Consider the following 24,470-nt stretch of genomic DNA (forward strand, 5'->3'; position numbering starts at 1 on the left):
TCCTCAAAGCTGGGCATGGTGGCACACGCCTGTAATCCGAGCACTCAGGAGGCTGAGGCATGAGGATCATTGTGAGTTTGAGGCCAACCTTGGCTACAAAGTGAGCTCAAGACCAGCCTAAACTGCATAGTGAGACCCTGTCTCAAAAAGACAAAAAAAAAAGAAATACATCCTCGAGCTCAGGATTATTGGTCCACATTTTGGCAAGTCTGAACGCCTTCACATCCAAATAAATGACCATGTTTCAGAGGCCCAAAATTGGCATGTAGCCCTGGAATAGAAGTACCCATAGCCAGAAGATAGAAGCCAGACTTGTGATAGAGAGAAATGAAACATTTACAACTCTTTCAGGTTTTTGTTTTTATTTTTGTTTTGAGACAGGGTCTTGCTAAGTAGCCCAGGCAAATTCTCGAATTTAGCACAATCTTCCTGCCTCAGCTTCCCAAGTGCTGGGATTACCAGCATGTGTCACCATGCCTGGCTCTTTTAGGTTTTGATGAAGCTGATTTGTTTTACTTTGTTTTTTTATTTTTATTTATTTATTTATTTATTTTTGGTACCGGAAATTGAACTCAGGACCTTGCACTTGCCAGGCAGGCACTGGTGCCGCTGAGCTACATCCCCGACCCTATGAAGCTGATTTGTGACAGCTAGATGGCAAGGAACTAAGGGACTTTTGAGTTCACACATGGTATAATTTACAATAAGTAGATACTGGTCAAACACAGTGGAAAGATCAATGCCCTTGATGTTAAAAGAGCCAAGTATATATTTTAGTGTTATGGTTTGTATCTTGACGTTCCCTCAAAGCTTCACTCAGTGTTAGGCTTTTTCAGAGGTGACTAGATCTAGACCTGTGATGCTGGGATTAAGGGTGTGTGATTGCTAAATCAGTCCACTGCTTGGTTTGGTACTGCCCTAATCCCAGCAATCTAGCTACAATATATAAGAAACAGAAAGAGTCTTGTCTCCCCTGGCTTGTTGCTTTGCTACAGTCTGCCAGCTGTGACCATTCTCCTTTGCCAAGCCACACTACCCTGGAGCCAGCCGATCATGGACTAAAAACCTCTACAAACTGTGAGCTAAATAATCCTTCCCTCCTTTAACTTTGGGTGTCAGGTATTTTGTCTCAGCAACGAGAAAAGTAGCTAAGACACTTAGTGTCTCTACTTTTCACTTCTATACTCTTGTGTAATACATAAGTAAGAATTTTGCAAAAGTATGAAGGACTAATAAGATATAAGGAAGAAACAAAATCAAAACAGACCTGCATGTCTTTCTACCATGTGATACATGGTTAGATCATATTTTCATACAACTCTATCAGTTGCAAAGCACTTTTCAGTGCACTATCCTCTTATAAAACCTTCCTCAGGTGGGACTTTACAAGAAGTAGATGAGAAAATTTACTCAGATGGCGATGCCTGAGGATCAGGGCAGGCCTGCAGTGAAAGACAGCTATTATTATAATAACTTGATCCTCATACCACTCCTATGTACTAGAGATGGTCAACTCCACATTGCTGGTTTTTTTAAAAATCAAGGCCCAAGAGAAATAAAGAGTGTTATCCAAGGTCACCTAGCTAGAATATCAGAGTCCGGACTTCACATATGTTTTCTGCCCTTCAAGATCATGTTCCAAGACCCTATTTACATAGTAAAACACAAACATGAACAGTATTATAAGGAGCAATTTGGGCTTTTTTCCCCCGAAAGAATGTAACAAAGTGAGAGCCCATCTTGATGCCCACATTGTTTCTCCTACCCTTCCAGTTCTGGTTTTGTGGTCTCACTGAGCCCAGTGTTCCTTTGGTACAGTGTAAGACACAGGTTCCTTACCTTTACTGGCATAAGTCCTGGGAAGTTTTAGAAAATCCTGGGGGTTGGGGCTGGGGATTTAGCTCAGCGGCAAAGCCCCTGCCTGGCAAGCACAAGGTTGTGAGTTCCGTTCCCGGTACCGGAGAAAAAAACAAAAAACAAAACAAAAAAAATCCTGGGGGTGGACCTCAGACATGTCTGTAAAATCAGAATGTGCTGGAAAAGATTTCATCCTTTTCCTCTCTCTGCAGTATGAATGAGTTTGGAACTCAGCGTCAGTTCCTCCAACTCCAAATGCAACGCTCTTTCTGCTGCCACATGTAAACGCTGGTCCCAAGAAGGCAGCTATAACTGGGCACTGGTAACAGAGAGGCAAGACTTTAAAAGATGGAAGATGGTCAGAGAGTGGATTCCCAGGAAAATGTAAGGGGTGAGGAGACAAACCATCTAAGGAGGAGTCATATGAAAAAGTTTGAACTAAAATGAATGTGGCGTTCTCTTTTCCTCTGGTTCACCCCACTGTGTCTCTGGGGAAGTGGAAAACAGCATTAAACAGCATGGCAGGCAGCTCTCAAACTTTCTTGATGGTAATTGGTGTTGGACTGAGATGTGTGTCTCTGACACTGACAAAGCTTTGGTAGATTTTTGGAAGCAATAAGAATATAATTTTTAAAAAAGAAGAAAATTCTAAGTTTGAATGTCTAGGAGAATCCATGGACCAAAACACTTTGCTAATCCAGCTTTAAAAAAATTCACTTTAGCTCCAAATTTACAGCGAGATTTATGTCCCTAATGTTAATTAATCCTCAGAAATGGAGGTCAGATTCTGTAGATAAGCATACAGTGTGGAGATTCCTTTTCATTATATTCCTGCAACAGTCCACCAAACCTTTTCCTTATCCTCAGCTCCAAATGCAAGAGGTATTGTATCTCATGGGCAACGGACCGGAACAACTATCTGGACATTGGAGTGGGACATCCTGGTCCGAACTGCCAAAGCAATCCTGGGTAGTAAGAGTCAAATTTTCCAGATATTCTGGCTGAATTATTGCTTTCTCTCAGGGCTGAGGAGGGAGATGGAAGATTTGGCAGCAGGTTTTCAAAATTTGTCTCAAGGCGGCAAAGAGCAAGTTAGTGACAAAGTACATTTCTTTCTTCTCTTTGCAAAACCTTTTGCAAAAATATATGCACCTTTTTTCTGGTTGGTGGGCAGCGTTTCTTTGGCTTTTGGTGTAATATGCTCTATTTTTGGGTGAACCATTTCCATTTTATGTAGAATGCTACTCTGTATGGGATCAACTCAAGAAATCTTTTTTCTTTTTTTAATGGGCATGGCATTCTTATTTTGGAAGGATAAAAGCCAGAACAAAAGTTATAGGCAGATGACAATGGGTCCTGTCAGTTAGACTCGGTAAAGCTAAAGCAAATGAATGCTATCCTGAGAAAGATGGAACAGGGTAGGAAAGAGAGAAAATGAGACCAGAGGAACACAAGTACAACGCGAGCGACACTGATTATATGAAGAGACTTTAAGAACACATTTGACAGTCCTAGCCATCCCTGGATAAAGAGCACAACACAAAAGCCTGCTCTTTGCTCACCCTAGGATCACAGATAAAATTCCCAGCAAAACCTGGTGCTTCAATCTAGCAGGAGAACACTAAATACAAGACTGGGGACCCTTCTGAGATGATCAAAAGTGTAGGACTGTGAGTGGCTAGAGGAATTTAGCAGCTCTTTTTAATGTCAATAAAAGAAAGGAAAATAAAAAAAAAAGAAAGGAAAATAGGCATACCTAAACCATACCCCAGCCTTAGAATTTTTATCTCTAAGAGCATAACAGTATTTATTGATTCAGAGAACATCACTTTTCTCCACTGGTTTCACCGGAGGGGTCTGCTTCTGTGTGCAAGGAGGGGTTCCAGATATATGAGTGTGTAGATCACCTCATTTGTAGTGATTTATTAGTTGAGAAATAAAGCATGACAGGTGGGTGTGGTTACCACAGTGTAATCACACCCTGAGGGTGAGACTACACTACACACAACCAGATTCCCCCCAGGGGTGTGATTAGCTCATAAAACCCTGCCTTTCAGAGCCGCCAGACTCTTTAATGTCATTTATTTATTAAAGAAGAGTGAGCCAGTCGAATCTGTTCTGTAGAGTGTAACCGTCACTGAGGCTGTTCTTCCTGAAAAATAAGACAAACAAATCCAAACCTGGAGGGATCTACTGTGTGCTACTAAGTACAGCTTTCTGCTGAATTTTGAAACTGAGTTCCATGCAAACCAAAACAGCACCAAAGCAGCTCACCGGTCTCTGTGTGGACTTCTGTGCTCAGGGCCAGTCACCATTCAGATGGGCCAGTAGGAGACTAGTTTTTTTTTTTTTTTTTTTTTTTTTGAAACTACATATTTTGTTGATTTCATTACCTCTCGCTTACATAACATTACATAGCTTCGGGGACTGGCAAACTAATAAAACATTTCAGGCTGGTAATTTTTAGTTTTTTAAGAAAATTTTTGTTGCGGATTTGCCAGATTGCTCAGAAGGATTTAAACAATGATGAGTTACAATAATGAAACCAGGAAGCTTGAATAAAAGGCCTTTAGTTTGAACTTGTTGTTCATTCCATAGGGATAGCATGATTTATAACAATAGCAGTAGTGTACACAATACAGCACAGGTACAGGTATTTATGCTCTTTTAAAATAATTTGTACTACAGATTGCCTTTATTTTGTCTTCCTCTTCCTCTTTCTCTTCTTCCTCTTCTACCTCTTAGTAACTCACATAACCTCTTTGGGCCGCCTTCTGTTTTATCCTTTAAAAAAATGAACTCTTCACATATCCTCCCTCTTGTGCTTCAGCCCTTTGCTGCAGGTGAATGGGAGCAACTTCACCGCCCACCTGCAACCCCTCTGAGTAAAACAAATCTCAGTTCTAAAGCAAGATTCCAAATCGAAGGGCGCCGGCACGCTCTGAGAACATCAGGCCCGGAGGACCTGTTCAGCTCACCCGTAGGACCTGTTCAGCTCACGAGAGCGACACACTGAGTTTTGCTTTAAGGAGTGCAGTTGGAGACAGGGGCGCCATTCTTTTATGTCTTCTATGTTGGAGCAAACACTCCAACACCCTACAATAATTTCTTTTAAATTAATCACAGACAGCTGGGCCTGGTGGCACAGCCCTATGATCCTACTACTTTGAGAAGCTGAGGCAAGAGGATTCCAAGCTGGAGCACAGTCTGGGCAACTTAACAATTTAACGAAATTCTGTCAAAAAAAAAAAAAATGACTGGGATGTAGCTCAGTGAGAAGACCCTAGGGTGTCTCCAGTATGGGGGTGAGAGGTGGGTGGGTGGACTGGGGAACCAGAGACAACGTGAGAATCTTACTATATACAGCATCTAGACTACTGGATATTTGATTTTTTAAAATGTAATGAGCCCTTCTCGAAAACCAGGCTTGCAAATGGCTTGACACCTGACTTTTCGTGTTGCCTCTAAAATCGCTGAAAAGGAAACGCTTTATTTTAGCAGGCACTTTATTTAGATGTGTGAAGCTGTGGCGAGCTACTGCTCTGGATAGGTCTGGAGGGGAAAATAAGCATGAACGATTAAAACAGAGAAAACATCCGAAGGAGAAAAGGGGAACCAGAAATACCTTTTACCATTTAATCGCACCGACAGCGCCGAGCCCGCTCCCGGCTCGCTCCACCAGAGGGCGCGCGGCGCCCCTCCCTCCCCGGTAATTGATGAAGGCAGCCGAAAAAAGATAATTAGTTTTATGTATATAATATTTGATCATGAAAATATCCTTTGCCTTATTTTGGTATAGGGGATCTGTAATATATGTTAAAATAGTTAATTTTTATGATCTCTTTCCATGGCTGTAGCCCGGCCTATCCGAAATTACCGGAGCATCAACTGAAAATGTAGGCAATGTAAGCAATGTTAAATCTAATTTTTCTGTGCAAAACCTAATTAGCCGTTTTAAAAAAGGTTAACGCCAGCGCCTGAGACGGTTTTTGTTTAATAATCCTATTACTGACGGCTCATCATGTATAAAATGGTGCAGTAGGATGCAAAATTTCCACTTGTTTATAAGTGTATCGCCGAGAAATGTATAAAATAATCGAGAGCGGCGGAGGCAGGTCAGAGCCGCGTGGGATGCGCGCACCTCCAACGTAAGTAGCCGGCGAGGCGGATCTGGGTTCGAGCCCCGGCCGGGCACCTCCCGGGCTTCCTACAAAAAGGCCTCGGACTTTTTCTGTTTGGGGCCCACTCTGGTTTTCAAGTGGAATCGTTTTCAGGGTCAGTGGCTCGCTCCGGATCCGGAGAGCACAGGCCTCCGGCCAGGTGCGCCGCGGGTTCCGGGAGGGTCGGCTGCGCGTGGCGGCGACCACCGTCCCGCACTGCACCAGCCGGGCGCGGCCCCTGTGGGCGTGGGGGAGGGGCGCCTGGGTCTAGGGGTCTCTAGGGGACCCCGGCCGGGAGAACCCGGAGAACCTGGAGCGGAGTGAGACCGAGGAGAGTTCTGCGGGGCTTCCGCGGCCCGGGAGCCTCGGGAGGGAACGGGGTGGGACAGTTGGAAAATTCTGGCCCCACCTGGGAAGGGGGGATTCGGGATTAGAGTTCCGGGACTTGGGGGTCGGCGTCGGTCTCGGTGGGGGTCTCGGGAGCAGCTCTAAGTAGTCGGCACCCCCACCCACTTTGAATGGCAGAGGGTGCGACTGCGGAGTGAGCCCGAGCACCCCCGGGACCCCGCGAAAACGCAGCGCACGCGGGGGGAAGCGGCTCGGGCGGCGCGAGGCGCAGGGGCGCGGGGAGACAAAAGTGCGGATCACCCCTCGCTCCCCACCCCCAGCGCCCAGAGCCCGGGCGGGTGAGCGCGACCCCTGCCGCGACCCCTCGCCGCGCCCGGCCCGCGCGATTACTAAGGAGACGCGGCCTCCGGCGCTGCTGTCCCCGCGCCGTTTGAAAACGGATCCATCAGCGGGTACCCGGCGTTTAAAGGGGTCTTTCTGAAGGGACTTGTGGGAAAAGACAAAAGCGGGCGGCCCCATTCAGCTGACCAGTGAAAGGCGCTAAATGGGGACATCAAAAGGCGCCCCAACTAGGAATACGGATCCAATCGCGAGAGAAAAGAACCTGGTTTCTTTTCTTGGCCGTAACATGGCTGAAAAGCCCTAGAGCAAATAGGCAAAGAATGCGGAGGCGGCAGAGAGAAAAAAATAAAGAAACAATCTCGTGAATGCATTTTCTTGGGCGTTAAATGAGAGGAGTGACAACTTCCTAAGCGCCGTTGGGGGCCGGGAGCTGGGTTCGCAGCGTCGCGGGCGCGCACCCAGCGCGCGTCTCCCGCCCCGGCGCCCCCGCGTTTCGGCGCGCTGCGAGGCTCCCTTTTAGTGCGAAGCCCCCCACTTTATTTGAAATCCCAGAAAAGGAAAGTTTAAAAAGGGGAGGGGGAGAGCTGAGAGCGGCCGAAGCCAGGGTTTTCTATTCGTTTTTCTTCGGGCAGGTTATGTTAACCAACTCCCAAACCCCAGTTATCTCTCCCCGTGATCCCACTCATATTCTTTTCCTCAGACTATTTTTTTCTCTAATCAGTTTACTTAGAGGTTGTTTGGAACTCAGAGCGAATAGGACCGCTAACCCAGGTCACTCGGAGCCCATTTATTCGCGCCCGCCCACCCTCTCCTCTGGCCCGGGTTCCTTGTGCAGGGGAATCCTTTCGAGTAGCTGAGTTTATTCCTTTGCTGGGTGGAGAGGGACGCAGTCCGACGCCTCGAAGGGCGCATGGTTTTGGTCCCCAAAGACCAGCAGTCTGCTGAGCCGTACATTTACGGGATCGCGATACTCTGCTCTGAAAACCGAGGAACTCCTCCGCCCCGCGCCAAACCCGGCGCACGGAGAGGGTGCTGGCCGCCGGGAAGGCTGGAGGTCGAGGCATACGCGGCAGCTCCGGTGGTGGCCAGCCTGGGCCAGCCGGCTTTGGTCTCAGTGTGTGTTCTTTAAAGTTGTGACAGGTTATTTGCAACAGAAGGGGCGCCCAGGGTCAGGGAGGTGCCGCACGCCCTGGACGACGCTTGCTGCGGCCGGCACATTCTTTGGCCTGGCTTGGCGCGATGGGCTGAGTGTAGTCCGCAATCATTTCGCATCTAAGCGAGAGTAGGGCCTGACTTTGGCTCCCCGCGAACCCCGCAGTCGGTGGACTAGTTGGAGGCTACCTCAAGGGTTTCAGCAACAGCACGTAAAAGGAAGTTGGGGAGAGAGAATTTTCTCTCCGCGCGGCGAGCAGAGCAGTCTCTGAATTTTCCTAAACCTAAGGTTCCTGCTCAGCCTCCGAGCCGCTGCCCCAGAGAAACAAATTGAGGGACGCTGGGGTCAATGAGTGCGAGCTACTGTAGCTGTCCCCCAAAATATGTAGACTAGAAAATCTGCCCTGAGACCACGATACTCCAATTAATGTCCAGTCAAACTCTCCATTACAGAAAAGCTGCTCAGGACAGAAAAGGACGGGTTTTGTGTAGAATGGGGTTCGGCAAAACGAACAAGGTATAAGCGGGTGCAAGAGGCCACATCTCTGTTCAGGGCTTTGGGGATCCCTTCCTCGCCCCAGCTCGGTGTGGCGGGGAGGGCAAACCCCTGCCTTTTGTTTGTGGGTAAGGGATGCTCACTGTGGCAGCAGCCCAGCAAAGGGGGGAAATTAATTGCAGCCAATTAATAATTAATCCCCTTTAAACAGCTTTATTATCCCTCTCGAACGACAGGGATTTGTCTGATAACCCCCTGAAGACCAAATGTCAAGTTTAACCAAATAGTTATTGCTTTATCAACCCGAGTCTGCAAATAAATTAATCAAAAGCAAATCTGTCCTTTGTGCGGCTCATTTGCTGGTAATGGATGGATATGAAGATTTGCCGATATTATTGTCTGTCATTCAATCTAACAAAGTGAACATTTATTGCATATATATTAAAAATTATCCCGGAATCGAGTGGCGCCGGGTTGCATTTATTGGAGTCTTCTCAGGGGTGAGGTCCCCTCGGATGGGGGCGCGTGGGGAAGAGAGAAAGTGCAGGACCACGAGTCCCAAATCTCTTTACGTTGCTGCGCCTGCCTCTGCCCTCTCCCGGAGGCGTCATGCCCCCAGCCTGTGCCCGGAGCCTCAGACGTGCCAGGCCACCGCCTGTCGCATGCACGGACAGGGCCAGAGGAGCAGCGAATGAGGAGCTCAGCTACTGTCTAAACATGAGGCCCACTGCCTGGAGCGCTCGCTAGGGGACTGACTAAGAAATTCGGGCGGGGGTGTGATTGAAGAGAGAGAGGCGGGAGGGGACAGCTCTTCTTTGTCTTCTCTCGGGTTACATCATTTTCTAATTAGGCATAAAATTGTCTTCATACACTGGTATTGCGGCCTTCATAAACATCACCATTATGGTTCATAAGGACGCCATTGTGGGGAGGCCGTCCCAAAATAGAAAGAGCTGGGGAGAGAGAGGCCTGGAGTCCAGGAGGCCTGGCTTTGTTCTCCCCTGGGAGAAGATGGATGGCCAGTGTCACACAGATGATGGCATGAGACTATTAAATTGTCGGGGGGGAGAATCATGACCAGACCCCATCGCTGGTGGAAAATTCTAGAGACAGAAGCTAGGGGGTCTTGGATGTGAGCGAAGGTTGGATAGTTGCATTAGCTGGGCAAGTTGACTCAGGGAGTAGGTTAGCGCCGGTGGCGGCAGAGGGAAGGGTAAGGGTATCCGGCAGCCAAAATTGCGGTCTCATCCTGGGACCTCCTGGAGGCTCTCCACTGGCTCAGGATGTACCTGGTCTTGAGCTGACCTCCCACTTTAACCCCGGAGCCAATGGGGCCAGAGAAATGAGAGGGGCAGCGAACCCAGAACAGTTGAGAACTGTGCCAGGCACAGAGACAATTATTGCCATTATTCAGAGCTGAAGCCCGAACCCAGCCTACCGCCGGGTCTGGGGGCAGGGGCGGCGCGCCGCTAACTGGATAGAGATGGATGGTGGCGCTCTGAGCCCCTAGCGTCGTGTCAGACCCGGGGCAATTACTGTCCCGCCAGGGGGGACACACTGCCGGCCACCCTGGCTGGCGTGCGAGCCCACTGGCTGCCAGCGCCACCTCAGCGATTCCCTCTTGCCTTTACAATAACCCAGCTTGACATGAATAACTCCCATGTACTTGTCTACATCTGCTTGACCTCCTGAACCCGGGGAAACTCTTCACTGCATTTAGCTAAGTTACATTTTTCTTACATAAGAAAGAGATACTCAAATTGCAAATTCTAGTCCCTTGTCTTGTCCACCTGTAGTGTGGGTTCTAGTGCATCTTGGGCTTGACTTTATTGTGACACACATCAGATTTCTTCCTGTGTAAGCCAATGCACAGACGTGCTTGCTGTTCCAGGTGCCCAAGGTGACCTACAGGCATTTGGTGCTTCAGGCAGTGGGCTAGTCTCCAAAATCTGCTTCTTGGGGGAGGATGGGAACAACGAATGAGAAAGGTAACCCTAGAGTGCGGAACCCCTGCTTGGTCCCCAGTGCATCTGGGGGGCCTGGCCTGCAGGCAGGGAACGCCTGTGCCTCCAATGTATGCACGCTGATCTGATCTGGTAAGGCGGGGGAGTGCCAGGCTGGCGCCATGAACTGTGCGGCTGGGCGCCGCGAAGGAGGGAGTCACTGGTGGTGAGAGGAGGGGAAGGATTCCTGGGACTCCTGGGAAATTGCCTGGCCAGCTCGCTCTGCTGGAGTGACCTGGGGACACCCGGCCAGTCTTCCCCTCTGGCTGGGGATGAGGGGTGGGAGGTAGCATTATCCTATCACTGCCTTGCTGGCAGTCCTCTAAGGCCCAGCTGGCTACAAGGCAGAGGATCAGGAGAGGATCTCAGAGGTTTAGAGATGGAAAGTCTCCTAAAGGTTGGGGTGTTCCAAGTGCAAAGATTCAGAAAGTCTCATACACCCCCAGGCAGGTTTGTCTCATGATCACCCCTGATTTCCCCACCTGCTGAAGAGTATGGGGAGCTGAGGCCAGGCCTTTCCAGAGAAGGCTGTGGAGCACAGGTCCTGTGGCCTTAGGGTGACAGGAAGTAGCGCTTGCAGGAAGAAGACCTGGACTTTGCAGTTGTATTAAAACAACACAACACCACACACACACACACACACACACACACAAACCCATGCATTGATCTCAGAGTTCCAGTACTCTGGGACCAGTTTTTCTTATATGTTTTCTTTCCATTTGAAAAGAAAGACCCTGAAACACACAAATTCTAGAGTATGGTTTTCCCCTCTGCCACTCTTCTTGTCATTCGCAATAGGTATAAACTGGTGGGATCTCTTTGATTAGTGTCCCCAACCCCATCCATTCATTTATTAGCCACTAGTCATTCTTTAATTAATCCCACAAATGCTCTGTGAGGAGGCAGTTCCATACAAGATACAAAAGAAATAGAAAATACTGCATTCGAAGACTTAGTAGTTATCTTGGGGTGCGTAGGGGGAAACAAATCAGGTTTAGTGGATCCTGAAGGGGTCTTGAGTTACTTAGTCATGGAACCACAAGATTGCAGGTTCAACTAGATTTACCAGTTCCCCATCTGGGAACCTGGGTCAGATAATGGGGGACTCTGAACTTCAGTTTTCTCTTCTGTGAAATGAGCCTGTTGGAGACTGCATGGTCTGTACCTTTTCCAAAGTTGTCTAGGCGCATTACACATTGAATGCTCACAGGCCAGATTCAAGCAAACATCAAGGTTACACAGTCTTGAGGAAGGCATCTGTTTCTGACCACACAGCAGAGGCTGAAGTACGGCGAATGTGGGAAACACACACTAGATGAGGAGGCCAACTGTCACTGACTGTGTAAAGTTAGTTGCTTAATCTTTCTGATTCCCCTCCTATACAGTGGAAATAATAACTTTGCCCCTCTCGCTCTGTAAAGTAGCTGTAAGGCTCATTTCTGGTACTGTATGTAAATGTGCTTTTGAAAACTAACAAGCATTGTGGAAATTAAAAAATACAGAGAAAGAGCCATGATTTCACTTTGTAGAGGACGCCCCCACAGTGACTGCCTGGGAGGGATTTCTTTTGTCCTTCGGCTCTGCAGAAATTGGAGGATGCTGAGACTTGGGCAGCAGCTGAGCACAACTGGAATGATGCGCCACTAGCTGGGCTGCAGACAGGATAGGACATTTTCTCCTTGATTTTTGGCATCTACCTGTGGATGCTAAAGAAGTGGTCTTTTCATATGTATACATAAAGTCTCAGAGACATCTAGCATAAACAGCAGAAATAGTGCTCTAGTAAGCTTCACCAGATCTTAAGGACTCTGCTGCTTAGAAGTTTCTTAAAAACAAGATGTATTATTGATTGGGGAAAGGTAAGGAACATAAGAAATTCTTTTGAAGCTTTTTGGCTGGTTCGCCTTCTGAAGAAATGCCTGTTTTTATCCTCAGCAGGAAAAATAAAGCAAAAGCTAAACTCTCCCTTTTTTAAATATGGTCGTTCCTCAGCTAGGAATTTTGTTAGATTACTTCAGTTAGGAAGATCAAGTGAATTTTACCTGTTTTTGTGCAACTAGAGACTACACCCAGGCATTAGGGATTGAACCCAGGGTCTTCATACTGAGTTACATCCCTGGCACCTTCTCCTACCCTTACAGGCAAGGTCTCACTGAATCAATAAGCTGTTCAGGGTAGGCTTAAACTTGTGATCCTTCTCCTTCAGCCTCCAAGTGTACAAGGATACACTTCACCTCCTTGCTGAAATGGGTAAGGAACATTGCAATGGGAAAAAGGACAGAAAAAGGACTTTGACTCTAGGTGGAGATGAGGGATGGGCATGAAGGCTCCAGAAGGAGCAGCCTACTTTTCTCCTGATGTGGACAAAGCCACTGGCCTCATGGGTATTCATCCCTGATGCCTGTGGAAATCATCCAGCAGATTCTCAATTAAGGGAGCTGCCTTTCCTTTCATTCTCTTAACTTTTGTGTTAAATGTTAACAACCTGATGCTATCTATTATGGTGCCATTATCACACAATGTGGGCTGAACTGGTTCTTTTATGTTCATTATGGGGCTGCCTCACTTGCAGATTTATGCGTTTTTGATATTAAATTCTTTCTCTCATTAAGCCCATGCTCTTGTTGACTTTCATTGACCCCCTGCCCCAGCCCACAATACTCTTCCATATTTAATATTGAAACATTTTTCTCAATGCCTCTCTCGGCTCTGTTGCCATCCATTTGATGGCTGTCCCTAGTGGCCTGTGCTGTTTGCTCTGTTCTTGAACTTGGTGGGGTCACACATTCTTAAACAGTGATGTTCTCTGAATGTCCACCCTTGCTGTCCAGCTAAGTTGCCCTGTGTCACAAGCTCTGCCCTTTTCTCCACCCCTAACTACCAACTGCTCCTAATCGCTTAAACAAACACCTTTTCCTAGTGGTGGCCCAGGCCCCCTGAGCCTTTTGGGTTTTGTTTAGCTGAGCTGCTAATGCTCTGCTTGGCCCACCGGTGGCTTGGCCTTGCTGACCTGCTACATCGCGGCTCTTCTCCTTGGAGCGCCTGCCTTGTCCAGCGCCCCCTGGGCCAAAGGCCAGGGTCCGGGCAGGATTGACCAGCTGCTTGAGGTGGCCACAAAAGACACCAAAAGACAACTTTGGCTTGGACCAGGCAAATGAATGTATTCATTTATCTTTCTCCTCTCCTCCCTCCCACCCTATTCTATCCACAAACTCAATCTACTGCCTGGCTTGAAACAAGACAAAGGGAGAATATTGGGAAGGGGGGCGGGAGAGGCCCATCTCGCACCAGAAATCTGAGCTCCCTTCTTGGGGGCCGTCTGTTCAGTTTCACAACACTTACAAGACCAATTTCCAGAATTGAAGTTGCCTGGTGTTTTGATTCTTCCTTTGCCTGTGCATTTGTGCCCTGAAGGTCCTTTCCAAATGGATACTAATTGTGGGGGCTGCACGCTGCTGGCTGCTCCAATGCCCCAGGGCCCAGAGGACCTGCTTCTCAAAGCCTTAATTGACAAGGACCTGTCTGTATTTAGGAGCAGCTGGTCCAGAGCGTTGGCACATCAGTGCAATCTTAACGCAGCATCCCTAGCCCCGAGGAGGATGAGGGTAAATGTGGTTAAAATGAAGGAAGATTTATAGCTGGCCCCCTTGGGTAATAGGACAGAAGACAGCTCCCAAGATTTTCCCCTACGACTGGGTTCATTCATCAGCTCCTGGGCCTGGTAACGGGGTAGGAGGCACGTTCAAGCTATTATTGCTAGTGGGCAAAGGGGAGGAGGTCCTCTTGGAACAATTAGGCAGGTGACAATATTCCACTATAATGCATCGCCCCCCAAAGTGGACCGGCCGTCTCTTGCTTCTGTGGGCCTCGGCGCCGGCCCTCTGCCTCGGTCTGCCTCTGGGTTAATGGTGGCGCCGCGGGCAGGCTGGGAAGGGAGAGGAGAGGGCGCTTGGTTGCCCTGCCCCGGAGCAAGGAGGAATTCGGTGGTCGCTCCCATTCCTCTTTTGGACTGGGCGTTTCAAAGTCCCAACCCATCAGTGGTAGGGATGACTGCATAGACTCGTTTCTCCCTCCTGCGCCCCAGCGGGCGCCCTGGCTCCCCAACTCCCGGCTCCACGCTGTGAGCGTCTTTCTGAAACCTGCTCGCTCCGTAGCTACGGCATTCAGCCTGCTACAAAGAAGGTTTATTGGTTCAAGAGGAATCCGGTTTTGTTGCGATGTGTGGGAAATACTTTGATGTCCGCCCAGTTCGCACGTGTGAACAGGGATAATGGGTTTGGGCATCTTCATTGAAATTTGAAGTTTTTAAAGCAGAAATTCTGTAACTTTTGCCTGTTTTCTCAACTTTTTCTTTTTCTTTTTTTATTCCTTCAGGAACAATGCCAACATTGAAGCCCTCGGTTGGAGTCTGCACAGTTGGAGATCTTTGGTGCCATTTTAGACATCTTTGGATTTCATCAATCAAACTGACTGCAATTTTCCATAAAAACCCTGAATTTGGGTCAGAAAGTGGGCAAAGTAGATAAAGATCATTCGAGCTGTCTTATAAGATGATAAATAGATATCCTTTCAGGCCAACAATGCCAAAGTGCAGTTTTGTGATTCTCTTCCATGGGTTTTGAATGCAGTGAGTCGAAACGATTTATACATGTTTTCCCATGGTTTAGGGGGTGTCTTTACATACTTGTCAATAGTAGCCTGACCTTTTTTCCCACTGTGTTGCCAAGTGTGTTATTTGAGTATTTTTATCGTGGTGTGAGTGTGTGTTTCCGCCAAAACACAGAAGAAAAGAAAACCTTTAAAAACTGTTCAAATTAACAGAATGTGGGCCTGATCTCGATACTTTTCTGTAACTAGACTGATTGCAGAAGGCCATGAGTTGGTGTTGAAATTTCATTTGCTTTGTGGTTGCTGCTAAGGCACTTTGGGCACCATTTTGGACACCATGCTGGGATGTGAATGCATTTTCTTAAGAGCAGCAGCAGCAGCAGCAACAACAACAACAACAACCACTGACAACTATGTCCTTGTTGTTGAACTTGACGAATGGACTTTTTCTATAAGGTGAATTAAAGGAAACACTAAAAGAAACAGCAGAAGGAAACCACAAAAGGATATTAACCCAATATCTCCAGAGAACTTTCAGAATATTAGATGAAATGATTTCTTAGCAAACAATCTTTTGTACCTTTCTTCATTATTAAAAGTTATCTGTTTATTTTGCATATTCTATTATGGTCACTTTGAATTCATTATCTCAGTTTAATTGCCCCTTCTTTTGAATCTTATTGACTCTTGGTGTCAAAAATATTTTTATTTTGATAATCTTTTTACTCAATGTCTTTGGTTAATCAAGTATCTTAAAAACTTCTGGAAGAATCACTGGTTTTCCATGGAGAAACCATGATTGTCATTCTTGGCCATTTGTGAATTATCCCATGTGTCCTTATGAACTCATGGATCTTGTGGAAGCACACACAATTATGCAACAAACATTTATTTTTCTTGATATAGGACTCCTCCCAGCCCAATATCCATCACACAGGCATCATTTCCTTTCTGTGCTTTGCTTTTCCAAATTTGCTAAATATCAAATATATATTACAAAACATCTATAGATGAGAGTGTGATACAGTGGGAGTTAATTACTGTTATTAACTTACTGGCTTTATTAGTTTTGAATGAGGCACATAGCTAAGGCTACAGTTAGTTAAGTACTCTTTATTAGCTAAAATAATTTGCAATTTTTGAAGAGACGCCATGTGAGATTTAAAATGGCAACTGGAGATTTTGAACAAGGTCACCACTACCTTGCCTCATTTGTCTTTAATAAGCATTACTTTCAAGTACTAGCCATTGTAACTTAATGTATGGTTATTTGAATGACTGCCTCACTCCTTCAATACCATTTTATCTATTTTTACATTTTATATAAGAAAAACATGTCTACTAAGTGACATTTTAATTTTAAAAGCATCTTTCAGAAAGACCACTGCATACAGTAAATCCATGAAGGGAAAAAAATATAGTTATTAGAATTATTTATCTAAAATATTTACACATGTTTAAATTGCTCCCTCTTTCACTCTTCATATTTATTTTAAATATATTTCTGCTATCCATAGTATCTTCATAGTAAGAGGGGGCAAGGAGAAAGTGGAACAGAAAAACCAAAAGTTGAGATTTTGTTATTCACTTCCAGTCAGGATAAATGGTAAAAGTATGCCTGAAGACATATAAATAAATAAAATGGTGGAATTTTATTCACCATTGAAATGCATTTTAAACGATTTCTTTCAGAAACCCATCTACCACATCAAATAGTCACTTCTAAAATTTTAATTTGGGGCTTCTAACATGTCCTGTATACATAGTAAAAGTCTTTTGATTACTGTCACTATTGGTGAGAGCAGAGGCCCTATTGATCTAAAGAAAAAAGTCAGTTATATGCAGTACGCTATGTTCTATACATATAGTGTGAAAAGAAGATAGTCAAGTATGCCCTAAAGCTTCAGATATGAAGTTATGTTCTGGAAACTTGTATTTGCGTCTGTGACAGTCACTTGGCTTTGTAAGGTACAGGTTCTCCTAAGCATCAGCAGTATAGACTCAAGAGGAAATATCTGGGTTGGTTTGATTTCCCATGTTTCAGATGAAAAAACTAAGCCTGAGCAGATAAAGTGGTGGTCATGCTATATTTATGGCAGTATAACAATACTTCAGGTGTAGCTGTAGTGTTTTCTTCCTCTCCTGCCCTTGACTAAATCAGGCATTTTCTTCCCCATATCCATCACACACACACACACACACACACACACACACACACACACACGCACACACACACGGAGGGGGCAGTAAAAGACATTTACATCCAGTCTTGTGAGATCCTCCTCCCACTGACAGCATACCTTTAATAAGCTAATGTCTACAACAGGCCAAAGGAAGAGCAAGGTCAATTAAATCAATGCCAACAGCCCATTTGGGGAGTTAGACATAGGAGTTCTCCTTTTATGAAAGATATTGGTTGTTGAGAATTATCTAGACTCATGATATTCCCATTTACTTTTCCCTACTTACAATAAAATGAAGGAAATTAAAATATTCCAACATATACTTGCATATCTATCTATCCATCTATCTATCTATCTATCTATCTATCTATCTATCTATCTCTCCCAAAAATCTGAGGAGAGAGGAAAAGGAGCTACTTTGAGCTTTAACTGTCCAGTGGGCCTATGGATAAATTTTAATTTTATTGTATAATTCATTCTCAAAAAGGTTTTTTTTTTTTTTTTTTGGTGTGTTAGGTTAAACTCAAAACTTTGCACATACTACGCATACTAATCATGTGCTCTACTACTGAGCTATACCCCAACTCTATATAATTCGTTCTAACTCTATACTTCTCTAGGTACCTACCACATGTATCCCAAGCAATCCATGTACAATTCACTTTGTACCATAATATTTTAAATCAATCATTAGGCACAGGCATAAATCCATAATTTTACAATGATCAGTAATGCTTTTGAAAAATCTTTTAAAGCTTATGTTAACATGTACAAGAGAGAGCAATAACATTTTTCTGATTTTCAGTAATGACATTCATTAACTTACTATCATTACATCTTCTATAAAGGTCATTATCTTGGTAGTTATTGTCAAATCTTACCATTTCTGAAAATTATGTGGTTTACTAAGAATTTTGGGAGGAGTTTAAAAGGCAATATAGAATTAATAATTTAAACCAAACCTATCCCCAGTTCTCATTTAGCTAGGTAATTCAAACAAAAACCATTTAAGTAGACATTGTAAATTTTCTAAGTGATTTGACCTTCTGGTCCCAATCTACCATGTATATAATTTTTATAACTACTTGCTAAAATTGGTACATTACCGCTTCTTTGCAAGTATGCAATACCATTTTACTTTACAGTGTTTTCAAGTTTTAATAAGAATTTAATAACCTTTGATTTAGAGGCATTCAGAGCAAAGTGGTTGAATTTAATAGAGGCTAACATATGGGTAGGGTTTTAAAAAGCCATTCCCATCCAAACCCCAAAATGGCTTCAATCAGCAGGTATCCCAATGTTTATTTAATGAGGAAATGTATGAGCAGCTGCTATTTCCCAATTTCAGATGTAGTTATCTTTCATTGCTCTGCAACAAACCAGGAAGAAGAACAGATTATAGCTGTAATTTGGGATCACTGTTAGATATGTAGGACTAAACCAGTAGGGTCATAAACAAGAACAATGAAGCTGACTTAGGGAAGAAAATCAAACACAATAACTCTGGAGATGGATTCTGTGGGTTGTGCTTTTGGATCTATTGCCTAGTTTGAGAGTCATATAAGTTATCAAGTTTAGATTAAGCCTTACATGACTTTGTATAGATAAAAAAAAACCCATCTGACATTGATTTTTGATTGACCATGTAGTATTAATGCAGATGGACATGTGAGCTTAATTTCTACCATCCAGGGCATGGCAAGCATTCCAACAACTTAATATTTCTCCTAACTATGCCAAGGAAAAAACTGATAGACAACTGGGGCCATGATATGGCCCAGAGGACTTATGGGGCGATTGCTTTCAGGATAGACATTCTTACAGCAGTGATAACCTGGCTGTGAACACATTGTTCATTTTACTTCTACTTAAATCCCTGTTTCCTGGGGACTTAGGGCTTATAATATACCAGTGTTTATTTCTTTGGTACATGTATGCTTTTTGAACAAATATGAATTAGAGGGACACATACTAATCACTCTGTCATTATCAGTACAAACTTTGGGCTTCTTAAGAAAGCACTGGGCAATCTGAATAGACTCCCTACCTAAGAGAATAATTATAAGAACTTTTAAAAGCTGTATAACTTTGGCCTTGGGGATGATTAATTACAGTCTTACAACTTTTCCTGGTATTTCTTTTGAACAGTTCCCAGGTTTGGCAGGGGAAATCACTTAAGAATGGCAGCCCTTAGTCTACTATAAAGTGACCTGTTATACGCACTAAGGTTAAGTTAAAGTTATATTTTAAAATTTTCCATCCAGGGCTAATAAAAACTATGAGAAGTTCTTTTACAATGCAGGTTTTTGTTTTCTTTTTAGTTTCACTGCAATACATAGTTTATATTTTAACGTGTTTATTGGTGACTAGTGTGAATTGTCTGATTAGCCTCTTAGAGACCCTAAGTATTTTATGCAAATTCCTACTGTGAGGATGAAAATGAAGGTGTGGGGGTAATCTGAACTATTCCTCAACTCTAATGACTTAGTATAGGTGGGGACCATGAGTTTTGATGAATCCATAATTGATCTGTATTGCCTATTAGGGACCTGGCAAATGGGTTTGCTGGTGGTCTGATTGTTGTGGCCCCCTCTCATAGCAATGTTAGGAAAGCGGTCACCAGCTCCGTCAAAGCAAGGACTCTCAGAGAACGACTGGTTTAGAACTGGGCACGCGCTTTAGAACTGGGCGCAGCTCTGTGTTCTTGGGTAAACTACTGTTCCTAACCCTCTACCAGGATTAAAGGATTGATGCTTCCTCAGTGTCCACACTTATGACAGGGAAGAGGCTTCCTCTCAATTCTGGCCCTGGTTGGGAAGCTCTCAGGCCACGTGTCCCTGGGAAAGCAGCCATAGCCCAGACCCTAACCCTATTCGGCCCCTGGGTGCTGCGGAGTTTCCACCCACATCTTAGCACCTTGGTCCTCCCTAAGGCCTGGCTGACCAACAGGTCCCCTGGCTTGGAGCCCGGTTGAGCCTAGCCTGGGCGAGCCGCGGCCCTCGCATCCAGGCAGACTGAGAGACCTGGAGGGGCTTGGAGAGGCCGGCAAATTAGAGGAAGCTGCGGGAGCACCCGGGGTGCATGCTAATGAGCAGCGCTGGCGGAGCAGGAGCCGCGCCCCGGCCGGGGCACGCGATGCCAGTCAGGCCGGCGGGGGGCGCGCAGCTCGCAGCAGCCTCGCGCCCGGGCTTCTCAAAGCCCCTTTCAGCAGCTCTGCGGGCTCCTCACCAGAGGAGTCTGGAGCGACATAAAAGCGCATTATGAAAATTATAATATCAGCCGCAGAGCATGTCCACGGAGGCAGCTCTGCACCTTTGAGGCATTGAGCTTCGTTCAGCTGGGCCTCGGGGGAGGGTACCCATTTGAATTCGGTCCTTGAATGGGGGCGGCCACCACAACAGTGCCTCCTTTATCTGTTTGGTCACTTGGCCTGCTTGCTCATTCCCGGGCTGTTGCACCTTATCGCCTTATGGGCAGGGGTGCGGAGCACAAGTGGGGGCCCCGATTCACAACCAGGCTGTGACGAGGATCGTTGACGTGCGGGTCCCCACAAGAATGATAAATGAGACTTTCTAGAGCCCGAGGAAAGTTTTGTTCAGTGGAGACTGGAGGAGTTGGGGCGTCAAGGGCTGAGAGCGTTTCTGGGAGTCCTGAAGGTGTGAATTAGGAAATTGTGCCCCATTTTCTTGTCCCTGTGCCAAGCGAGAGATGCCAGCCTTGGGCATTTTCCTACCAGAGCTGGGTTCCAGCATCCCGAGCTCTGGGGCAGGAGGTGGCGAACACCTCGAGGCTTGGGGTTTGGGTGCAGCCGCTGGGTGTCGGGCGGGCACCTCACACTTCGGCTGCCAGTTCTCTCTAGTGCTGGAGCGAGCCCCAGCCAGCGCAGCAGAGGCGAAGCTGGGGACAGGGTGGCCCCCGCGCGGGTCCCCTCCCGGCCTGCAGGGCGCGCCGTTTCTTTAGCCTGATCCCACCGAGGCCACGGCACCCGACGCTTCCGACTCCTTCGGACCCCGGGGCGGAATTCGCACGCTGGGGCCCGGAGGCGGGTCTGATCTATTATGGCAGATGAGTTACCCCACCATTCAGAGTTCTGTCCATTGTCTTGTTAATCACCTTTCATTACAGACTGCTCAGGACCGCCATAAAGCTGTTAATATTAATAAGGCCGGGCGCACAAGCCCCTACACCGCGGTGCTGAGCGATTCCCAGACAGCGCAGGTGTCGCGTTGCAACCTGTGCAGCCGGCCAGGGCGTCCCGGGGTTAGAGCACTGGGGTGTGTGTGTGCGTGTGCGTGTGTGCGTGTGTGCCTGTGTGTGTGTGTGGAGGCGGCAGGTGGTGCGGGGTTCGAAAGCAAGACCCGGAAGGAAAACGATAAACAATAACAAAAACTCCTACACAAAGGGATTTTCTTGATTCCGACGTGCGAGCCAGGATAGTTGTTCAACTCCAGGGAAAGGGAAGGTGAGAGTTGGGGGCGGGGAACGAAAGAGTCCGCTCGGGCAGGGACGTGACATTTCCTGTGGTGAAGCCTGCGCTGGCTGCTAATAGAGATCTAATTGATGGGTGAAGTCCCATTTCCGCGCGCTCTCCTTTATTGCTCCATCCAGTCTGTTGCAAAATATAACCTTAATCGGATTTAGCAATTCCTCCAGGATTCGGTGTGAGCTTCCAGCCCAGAAAAAAAAAATCGTTATTAAAAAAGTTAAAATTACAGACTTGGATTTGGTGCGTTGCCTTAAAAAAAAAAAAAAAAAGCTTGTCCCCGCTTTTGACATTTAGCACTTTCTCTTTTTGTAATCGCCTGGTGCCTTATGATTATTAATAACCGCAACACTCAGGGATCGGCTCAGCGAGCGTTTGCTGGGGATGCGTTGGGACCGTAAAAAAGGCCAGGTGTGGCAAAGGCCCCCGGGTGCGTGGGATGCGGCTTGGGGCCTCCGGCCAGCGCGGATTCGCATACTGCGGGATTGGTTTAAAGTTTCCTCATCCCATTCTTACCGTAGGATTCCCGCAGAGGCCGCCCAGGGGCGGCCGTCGTGGGGGGTGGCTGGTGGGAGGGGCCAGGGCTGAGGCGGTACCTTGGCTCTACCTGAGCTTCCAGTAAAGGTTAAAAGTAACAGGGTAGTGTTTAGGTGAAGCTCACCAGCAGGCAGGTGCCTGATTCATAGAATGGTGGGTACTTCTGTGCAAGGAGAAATCTGGGCGTCTACTCAGGGTTCTAGGTGGTGCTGTGTGAGATGAACCTGGGCTCATGTTTGAAAACAAATGAGGTGTTAGGAGGCCATTCTAGGTCTTGGCGTCCTTCCTTCCTGCTAGCTTCTCGAGATCCCTTCTCCCCAGCGCCACCCCTTCCTCTGTCCTCTAAGTGCAGTGCGGGTCCTCCAATAAGCCTCTGTTGGTGCTCAAGGACTGATTTCAGCTGAGCAGTTGAACAAGTCTATTTTCTGCTTACTTCTTCTCTTCTCCTAATAGAGTAGGACAGTCCCTTAGGACTAGGTATCTGATCTCTCTCTAGATACCTGGTATCACAGGTACTGTTAGACACTGTTAGAAAAATCACAGACACTGTTAGACACTGTTCAAAAATTTACAGACACTGTTAGAAAAATTTCACAAACAGTAGTGTCTTCATGAACTTTTCTTGGCTGTGTCAACAAAACTGTGTAAAGGAAAGGAGGAAGACTAAGCCCATCAATGACTGGCCCTGGGTAAAATCAATCTCTCTTATTTTTTTAAAACCTTTAAAATGATATTGAGAATATAATCCCAGCTCTAGCTACCTCCATAGGCCATTGTGAGGCGGTTTGTGAGAATGCCTCTATAATGTTTTTATGGAAAAAATAACTATCCTGAAAACCTAAACTTATGAATCTGCATCATTACTCAGTAGAAGAGCAGTTTAGAATATTGTAAAAATCTCTTTTACCCAAATAGAGAAGTCACCTGAGTAGTATTCCAATGATTCATTTTGCCTCAGGAGCCCCTAAAATCAGTGTCAGTCTTGTTTCCTGTCCTCAGGTCCTCCAGATTTATGTATGTATGTATGTATGTATGTATGTATGTATTTATTTTAACCAGCAGCATCTGTTACTCTTGAAATAGTGCCAGTTTCACTAGCAAACAAGTATGATCTTTAAGAAGTTAAGACTGAAGACCATGCTTTTCAGCCTGGGAGGACTCCTTGGTTTCCCAAGTGCAGCTTTCAGAAATTCCTGGAGCAGACTCCTGGCCTGCACAAAGAGAGAGGCTCGTGTATCGGGTGGCCACGTAGTCATCCTGTGCAGGTTTGTGTGGCCTTTTCTGTGTTTGCGATGCGGAGCAGTGGGAAGGACTGCTTAGGCATTCCCGGGCCTGTATCCTTGCTACAGCGTCCTTGATGGGTTTAATGAGGCGGAACACTGTGAAGGAGATGTGAACTGGTCCAAATGATTGATGAAGCCAGGGGCAAAGCCCAGGCTTTTCCAGATAAAGCCCCATACAGCTGGTGATAAAGGCAGGATAGTGGCAGGGCTGGGCTTCTTCAAAAGCTGTGGCCTAAATGCATTGAGAGGAAACAGGGAGGGAAGGTGCTCTGTTGTTACCTAATCAGTTCAGGCACTAAGCCACCAGCCACGGGGGGAAGTGGGGAGGATGAAAGGCGAACCTCCACACTCTCATTTACACACACACACACACACACACACACACACACACACAGCTGCTTCTCTTCTTTCCCTCTGGCTGAGCAAGGGCTAGATCATCCAATCATCATAGATGTCTGGATGCTAAGCACTGCACCCAAGGTATTGCCCTCCCTGGGTGCAGGGAGAGAGGGCAAAGACCCTGGAACCATGAAAGTCACTGGCCCATGGCTTGGCAGGCCTTCCTCGGTGTTAGAGCACCTGCTGGCTTCCTTCCTAGGTACTGGAAGGCAATTATTAGAACAACAGGTTCTGGTTATTGAAAGCGAAGGAGGGTGGGGCTGGGGAGGAATCCCAAGCCTACTCAAGGATTTCAGTGAAAAAGATTTCTTCTATTTCTTTGTTATAAGCAACTAAAATAAAACAAGATTCACCTGCTTGGCAAGCGCAAGGTTGTGAGTTCAATTCCCAGTACCGGAAAAAAACCAAAAACAAAAAAAACCGAGATTGATTGGCTTGGGGTAAAAACAAAGTAATTTTTTTCTAAATGCAGTATATTATTTTCTAAAGGATAGTGTACTATAGTTCTCATTACAGATAAGGAAAGAAGACGGTAGTCATTTGGCCAGAAGTAACAATGGCTGGACAAGCAATAGTTGCAAAATGAACATAAATATAGCAGCTGGGGATGAAGCTCAGA

General features: G+C 46.1%; 1 long non-coding RNA gene across 1 annotated transcript; it reads left to right on the forward strand.

Moving 5' to 3' along the window:
- The first annotated feature begins 2,073 nt into the window (after positions 1-2,073).
- On the forward strand, positions 2,074-15,576 carry LOC102010844. Its single transcript, XR_262178.2, has 3 exons — positions 2,074-2,241; positions 4,688-4,837; positions 14,733-15,576. It is a non-coding gene; the product is annotated as an uncharacterized LOC102010844 (long non-coding RNA).
- The last annotated feature ends 8,894 nt before the right edge of the window (positions 15,577-24,470 follow it).

Source organism: Chinchilla lanigera, unplaced genomic scaffold, assembly GCF_000276665.1.
Source record: "Chinchilla lanigera isolate Chin_1 unplaced genomic scaffold, ChiLan1.0 scaffold00042, whole genome shotgun sequence".
Taxonomy (NCBI): domain Eukaryota; kingdom Metazoa; phylum Chordata; class Mammalia; order Rodentia; family Chinchillidae; genus Chinchilla; species Chinchilla lanigera.